Consider the following 8487-nt stretch of genomic DNA (forward strand, 5'->3'; position numbering starts at 1 on the left):
CAGACATCTTCGCTTTTTAAAAACGAATTCTTAGACTTAATGAGCTTTTGTTCAATGATAGCTTTGTTAGCGAGCCTAAGCGACTCCTCAATATCATCACATAGTCTTTGTGTGTAACACCCCGTATTTTAATAAGTTGGATAAAATTCTTTTAATTGCTACTTTATATTTAATTTCGTTGGTTAACAATTTATATATTTGTTTTCTCAGCTAATTAATTAATTTCATTATAATTCGTTACGTTAAATTTAATAATCGTTAATAAGTTCTTTTAAAAGTTTGCTCGAGTTTGTTTAGTTGACTTTTTATGGGTTCATGTAAATAGTTTTATTTATTTAATAACTTTTTGTTTCTTTCTAAGTCCCTTATCGAAGTCGAGCTAAGTGGGCTCCAGACGGATCAGTTAGCTATTTCGAGTTTGTTCCGCTAAATTAGCAAATATCTTTGAAAGCCGCTAATTTAGTTAAAATCTCTAATAATTCCGATTCGAGCTAATTTCGTATTATTTTAGTTAACTAGCTGAGTTTATTTTATTTTCACTCATTAAATTTATTTATTGTTAATTTCGTTTTATTACTGAAACTTTTATTAAAAACCGATTTTATTAACTCGAAACGGTTTTAAAAACGAACGAAATTACTTAACGATGAAGAAACGTACGTATAATTAGAAGCTAGCAAGCTAGCTGGTGTATCATTATTATTATTATTATTAATTATTATTATTACTCCCTCACCGTTTCCCCTGACCCTTCTTTTCCCTTCCCTTTTTGCGTAATTCAGCAGCAAGAACAACATAGCACCGTCACCATTTTTCGATCGCAAAAACCTCAGATCCCAGCCCATTTCTCGACCAAATTCCGTAATTTTTGTACCATTCTCTTCCCCTTTCCTTCCTCCTCCTTTTAAGGTAAGAAAGTCTTCTTTTTGTAGTGGTTTCGTCTTTCGCCGTCTTATATAAGTGTCGTCTTTTAGCTTCTTTATTCCGTTTTCTTGCTCTTTTGTCAGTAGTTATCGGTGTAGTTGGTTAATTAACACCTTATTAGCTGTTGGTAATTAGTACTCTATATCCGTCTCAATCATTTGTTTTTAATTATTTGTGAGTGCTATTTTAATCGAGTGTACACAAATGACTGTGACGGAAGGGGTATGAGAAACGAGTAACTAGTCTCCAGTACTCATTTGTCATCATTGTTTCAGTTAATTGAGATTCGTTTTGGGGATATGTTGCCCAATTTAGCTTGATGGCCGAAAATTGATATTATTAGTCATCTAATTGTACTCCTACACTTCCCGATAGGTTGAGCTATCAAGGAGTCATTAGCATTAGCGTAGCCAAGCTTTCCAATGACTGGGCTAAACATTCAGGGCTGAAATTTTAATGACGGTATATTATTATTGGTTGGTATTATTTACATATATTATTAGTTATATATATTCTACTTAGCAAGTTAATCTTTCGGTGAGATGGGGTGACTAGTTACTTTAAGATGGAAATAGTTTGCTTAATTGGTTCGCTTAGCGGCTGTGGTTACGTTTTCATGTAAAGAATACTTGTTGACTGGAAATTAATGCAAAGAGTGGGTGTTGATTCGAGTGGTGTATAAACAAATAATTATTAGTAGATTGAAGAGGATAATGATGGTGATGATGGTTATCTTTTCCGTGACATTGGAATATTACAAGTCATATGGTGCCAGTAATGGTGGTACTCTTTGGTTGATCATATTGTCTGACTTGATTACAGTCATATAACGAATTGGTATCTGGTTGGGTTTCTAGTATTGTGTTTAAATTGTCGATTTCTTTGACTAAGACTCGTATGGTCATAATTTGGGGAAATTTTCATAATTTTTTTTTTTGGTAAAATGTAAAAAAATATATTGATGCTCAAAAACCATGTACAGAAATTGTTGCCAACCATGTTCCTATTACAAACTCATCTATATCACCTATCATACTACAAAAACTAGAAAATCATACTAGCTAGTGTAGTAACTTCTCAATCCTTCGCTTATCTTTTCTTGACATTGTACCCTTCAATCTGTTCTTTGAATCCTCATTTCTCGATGTCACTTGTATCATCACCACACACCTGCCTCGGGACTGAGTATAACACTCTCATGTCTGCTTGCATTCCTCTGGTTCCAGATATAGTACATAGTAGCATTGAGAATGCTATTCAAGACCCCATTCTTGACCTCGTGAACCTCCCTGTGCCGCCACCATTCGTGTATTTGCAATCGACATAACCACTCCTGTCCATTCCTGAACTCTCTGAATAATTCTCTGCTTTGTATTGACATTGAAAGAAGAGGTGAGATGGTGACTCTTCTTCTCGAGCACAAATACAGCGATTCTTTGTCGGGGACAATACCAAGTCTCAGTATAGCTTGTCTTTGGTATTAAACCCTTCTTTGGTAATGCACCAGGCTATAAAGCTATGCTTAGGAATGGACCATTTAGTCCAAACAATATGAGACCAGACTTATGACTGACTGGTTGGCCTTAACCAGCTATACCCCTTCTTGATAGTGTACTCCTTACCTGGTACTATAGTCCATTCATCTTTGGTGGTATCTTTTGGTGAAACTCCTGCTTCAATTTACAAACTTTCTTCCACGTCCAACTGGCATCCTGAGGTGGGTGATAATCCTCCCAATCTTGTCCCTTCAGATAGACACTATGTACCCATTGCACCCATAGTTTAGATGGGTGAGCCTGAATCCACGGACCGGTTTCCCAACCGCCGCTTTGTTCCAACTGTACTCATCTCTTAGACCAAGTCCTCCCTCCTTCTGACTAGTGCAAAGCTTCGACCAGGCAACAGTAGGAGTCCTAGCATATTCAGTCCCTCCATGCCACAAGAAATTCCTGCATATTGCTTCAATTTTAAGGAGCACTGCTTTGGGAATGATGAATATGGAAGCCCAGTAAGAGTGAAGAGTTCTATATACTGCTTTTATCAACACCAGTCTCCCAGCATACGAGAGTTTTTTGGTTCCCAGTTGTCTTATCCTCTCAAAAACTTTATCAATCAAAGGTTGGCAGTCCTTGATTGATAACTTAGCAGGTTTAATTGGCACTCCAAGGTATTTGAAAGGTAGTTTGCCTTCAATGCAGCTTAAACCCGAACAATTTCCCTCCGACTTCACTAGCTACTCCATTAAAATACACATTTGACTTTCCCCTACTCATCTCAAGTCCCGATGCTTGAGAAAAGGTTGAAAAAGTGCGTAGCAAGATCATAATAGACCCCACATCCCCTTTAGAGAAAAAAACAAATCGTACGCAAACATTAAGTCGCTCAATTTCAAAGATTTGCAAAGAGGATGGAACTGAACTTCATTGTAGAGGTAGTATAGGATAGTAATCGGTTAAGTATTCCATGCATATTGTAAAGAGCAAAGGGGACAAAGGATCTCCTTGTCTTAATCCTCTTTGTCCCTTAAACCAGCCAAAACTATCCCCATTCAAATTCAAGGTATAAGTGGCAGTGGTGACACATTCCTTGATGAGAGTAATAAATCTAGTTGGGAAATTTAGCTCATGAAGCATCTGAAAAAGAAAACTCCACTCCTTTGAATCATAAGCCTTCTGCAGTCTATTTTGAATAGACACCTAGGGGAGACACTCTTCCTTCCATAAAGCTTAACAAGATCTTGGCATATTAGTATGTTCTCCATAATGCTTCTTCCTTGGATAAAACCTCCTTGAGTTACAGAGATTATATGAGGGAGTACCAAAGCAACTCTTGCACACAGAAGTTTTGAAATGCATTTGTACACTACATTACAACATGCAATGGGCCCGAATTGCATTACGGTCAAAGGATTTGGCACCTTAGGGATTAAAGTAACATTAGTAGCATTCAACTGCTTGAGCATCTTGCCATTCCTAAAAATTCATGGATCGCAAAGACATACATCCCCTCCAACCGTATCCCAACTAGTTTTAAAGAACTGGCTAGAATAGCCATCTGGTCCTGGAGCTTTGTCATCCGGTATCTTTGAAGATGGTGCCTTTGATTTCTGCATCGAGAATCGGCATTAGTAGCATCTCGATGATGTGACTCATCACATTTATTACCTTGCTGCACTACTCTTGAACTGACAGGAGTTGTGGGGTGGGACTGGCCTAACAACTAGGTATAAAATCTTAGAAAGCTCTCCTGAACCCCTTCCTTATCAGAGTGATGGTTTCCCTGTTGGTCTGTTATTTGCACTGTCTGATTTTGTCTCCTTCTAGTCTTCAAGATGCCATGGAAGAAAGAAGTATTTGCATCCCCATCTACACTCCATTTCATCTTTGCCTTTTGTTGCAGGAACGGGTCCGAGCCTCACCAACTGTTGATAACTTTCTCTAGCTTCACACTCTGTTGAATAAGGCTCAAATCCCGAGGATTCACTCCCAAACTTTGCTTTGTATTTGATGTAGCTTAGTGAGAGCCACCTCAAAGCATTATTCTCAATATCCGCAAACCTGGACTGTTCAAATTGTTTAAGTCCCCGCTTCAGGTTCTTCAATTTCTTAGCTAATTCATATACTGACTTAGTTCCGGTGTGCTCACACTTCCAACCAGCTTGAACAGTCTCTTTAAAATTTGGAGCCAGGCTCCACATATTGAAATATTTAAAAGGTCTGGCTTTCTTTTCATCAGCTACATTAGCCTGTACCACACAGGGAGTGTGGTCAAAGATCCCCTCAGGCAAGAAATGTGCATAAAGGAGAGGGTAATCATTGAGCCATTCCTGGTTCACTAGGAAACGATCCAGTCTGCTATACACTCTGTCGGTGGCACTTTGTTTGTTATTCCATGTGTACAGTGCTCCCATAGCAGGCTATCTATCACTTCACATTGACAAGCATTGCTCGAAATCCTCGCATCCCGCCGAGAAAAGGATCCTCCCACTCTCTCATCCTCGTCAACACACAGTTGAAGTCTCCTCCAATGGCCCATGGTCCAGATATGGTATTTGCTAGTCTGCTTAAGTTAGCCGGAGGGACTGTCTCTCACTCACGCCATTGAAAGCATAGACCATGGTGACATGAAACCTTGCATTAGTGTTCTTATGATGTACGATCATATGGATATACTGGGCATCATACTCTATAAAGTCAATATCCCATTCATGCACCGCCACAAGATCGATTCTACCTCCTTGATGGTAAGCTGAGTTTGTGGAAATACTCCAATTACTAAAGGAATTCATGGTTGTGTGCAATTTATTTGGTTTAATTTTAGTTTCTAATAAAGCAAAGAAATTAACATTGTTGTTTATTAAAAATCTATGTATAACCTGTTGCTTACTCCTCCTATTCATACCCCGCACATTCCAAAATCCTAGCTTAATCATTGATCAGGAATGATGGTGGGGTGTCCTCTCGAACTATTAACCTTTCTCTCTGAATCAAGCAAGAAGCAAGCGATCTGATCGTCCCTCCTTCCTTTACTGGTGTACGCATTGGTAATGGGGGGAATTCAATTTTCATAATTGAATGTTCATGTGGTGTTGGTTTGAGACGGTTTTATACGAGTTTTACTTATCCATTTTGAGAAAAGTTGGTACCTTTGGATTCTTGGTGGAGTGGGGAATCATGTTGGATAATTTAATTGAATGGATACTATCATTTTAATGCTTAAAATTTCGTCTTAAGACGGTCACAAATGAGCTTCTTTAATAGTGAAAATGGGTTTTGTCGAGCAGTTTTAGCGGGCTGTTTTGACGGGTTTCTTTATGTTAAATTGAACCAACCTCTTTGCTAACGTCTCAAGTACATGTACATGTTGGGTTTGGGTCTTTTGTTTGGGTGGTATCCGTCGTGGTTTGGCCTAGGAAACCGTCCTAAAGACGGCCGGGAAAGAGGGGGTGTAGCCACGGACGTGGCCTCTGCACCGGCCGTGGCCTCGTCTTTAGCCTCGGGCAAAGCAGCCTAGCGATAGAGCTAGCCGTGGCCTGGCCGTGGCCTGGCCGTGGCCTAGGCTAAGTGGCCTCGGGCTCGGCAGATGGCCTGGCCGTGGCCTAAGGCGATGTGGCCTGGCTAAGTCGCGAGTTTGGGCCGTATCTATAAATTGTTTTGACGCTAGTTTGGTTTATTTAAAATATAATTAAATTAATTTACGTCTCATATTTTATATACGATAATTCGTTAATATCGTCCTTTCACATAATTATTTTAGGTGGCTCATATGGGGTTGAAGATGAAGAGTAATTTTGGGGTTTTAGAAGCTTTCTCAAGTTTTTACTTGTCTCTTTGCTAGCGTAAGGTAACTATTCCGAGTTACTCGACGAATTAATGTCACATTAGTAGTTAATGTGTGCCTGTTGTTTGATAAGAGTTTAGGTGAATGAATAATGTTAGGATCGTTTACAAAATGAAATTGTAATTAATAGGCTCAAATGAATTTTATGGTGATAATTGTAATGTTTTGTTGATTGTGCCGAAAACTGAGCCTTAGTCCCTTTGACTGATGCGATGTCAGTTAATTGAGTGATTGGTCACCGCAATTTGACCGTGCACTGCCGCAGGGGCTGGGGTTGCGGGTAAAAATTCGGTTGAATGATTTAGATAATCGGCCTTTTTCTTGTTTTAGGCCATTTATTATATCTCTATTTCACATGTGTAATTAGTTGAATTTAAATAGCTTCTTATTTAGTTAGTTGAAATTAAATAGCTTTTTATTTTGTAGTAATGGCCCTAGATTTCCCTAAAGCCTTTTATATTGTTAAAATTGCTAGAATTGGAAGTTAGTATTGAATTCTTATTGAGGAACTGTTGGGATTGTATGCTGTAAATAGACATTTATATAGCTTTCACATGATAGAATGTTAGAATTTATGTTGGTAAGTAGGACTTTTTGCCCTCTTAAGGTTAAGTGGGTGTCTTACTTGACTTATGTGGTGAGTCTTGGGTGGTGTGGGCTAAAATATTCAAGCTGGGACTAATTTGTGACTAGGTCCTAGGTGAGTATTTCGGCCTTCATCATAGATAGGTCTTTATAGTCTTTGACGAGTATATGTTCACTGCTTGATAGCCTTTGTGTTCCTGACTAGTGGATGTTTATCCAAGTTGGGGCATGACCTCAGGTACTAATTTTGATAGTATGGGGTCAGCTTAAGTACTAGCCGACCCTTCGGTGGTGTCCTTAGGGTACTCACTTCACTTTGTTTTAAAAAAAAGTTGTGAGTCTTGGGTGCGGTGGTGTGTATCCGCATGTCTAGGTCTGCGCAGATTTTAGGCTAGGGTTGTGTTGTCTCTTGGCCATGTTTTCTTAATAGTAACATTTGAGCCAAGATACCGGTTCGATTACCTTCCCTACCTCGTGGTATAGACTTGAGTTACAAAGTGACTATTGACCGTACTAAGAACTTATGCCTGTCTTTGATATATTGCCCTTTCTTGTATGGTGATTCTATGAATCATAGAAGGTGAGATGCAAGCCGGCTATGGTTGATAGAGTTTGGATTCCTGGATGTTATGTGATTCACATGATAGTGTAGTATGAGTCGGTCTAGTATTCACCTGCTAGGACTATGTGGCGTTATATTGTTGTTCACATGATAAGCACGATTGCCTTAGCATCTATATGCTAAGGCAGTGTGTGATTCGTATTCATATTCTTATGTTTACATGTTATATTAATTATGACATTTCGTGGCTGGGAGAACTCGGAGTTACTCCCCCATCGACCGTGGCTTTCGTATTTGTATAAAATGCGAATGACAGGTAGGTGATGCATATATGGGGTACATGGACGAGCTAGCGAGCAAAGTAACCTTGGGACCTAGACTGGTTTTATTTCATTGTGACCTTAAACCCTTTTTATGTCACATACATTTTAGGGACATATGTCTCCCTTTTCTATTTTGGGTTTGTATCTTTACTCTTTCTTATCATTAGCTATGTATGTAAAGTAGTTCATTAGCATTGCAGGTTTTGGCACCCGCTTCTGGGAATGTTGGAAATGTTGTGATTGGTTTAGAAAAGTTTTTGAAATGACGGGTTTTTGGCTAGTTGAACCAATTACAAACATATCCTACCAGTTTTTCTGTAGAATTACGTGTTTACTTTTCCGCGATAAGTGAGGGTGTCACATTGTGGGTTGGAGATAACATCTTGATCAACGGCTAGAACGAAGGTCATCTTATCCATGTAACTTTGAAAATGGACTGTCAAAGCCTGCATAACCAAATACATTGATCACAATTAACTTACGCTAATCGACGAAAAAATGCAGGAAAATAATACTGATGCTAAGTTATGAGTATACTTGTGGGTGTCCATAAACACTTGGAGTCCAAACTTAAATAAACAATATGGTGAGAATTATTTTTAAAACAACCATACATAGGGAATTAATTTATCTGATAGCATTATGTAGGGAAATTACCCAAACTTATTGGTAGTAGTTTTTAGACGAAAATTAATTTGGTAGTAGTTCTTAAAACAGTGTAATACAAAGATAGTAGTTATCAACAAACCCTTT

General features: G+C 38.7%; 1 long non-coding RNA gene across 1 annotated transcript; it reads left to right on the forward strand.

Moving 5' to 3' along the window:
- The first annotated feature begins 740 nt into the window (after window positions 1-740).
- Window positions 741-7997, forward strand: LOC141602655 (uncharacterized). The gene is made up of 3 exons (XR_012524583.1): window positions 741-909; window positions 6181-6267; window positions 7728-7997. It is a non-coding gene; the product is annotated as an uncharacterized LOC141602655 (long non-coding RNA).
- The last annotated feature ends 490 nt before the right edge of the window (window positions 7998-8487 follow it).

The sequence above is a fragment of the Silene latifolia genome, chromosome 9, assembly GCF_048544455.1.
Source record: "Silene latifolia isolate original U9 population chromosome 9, ASM4854445v1, whole genome shotgun sequence".
Classification (NCBI taxonomy): domain Eukaryota; kingdom Viridiplantae; phylum Streptophyta; class Magnoliopsida; order Caryophyllales; family Caryophyllaceae; genus Silene; species Silene latifolia.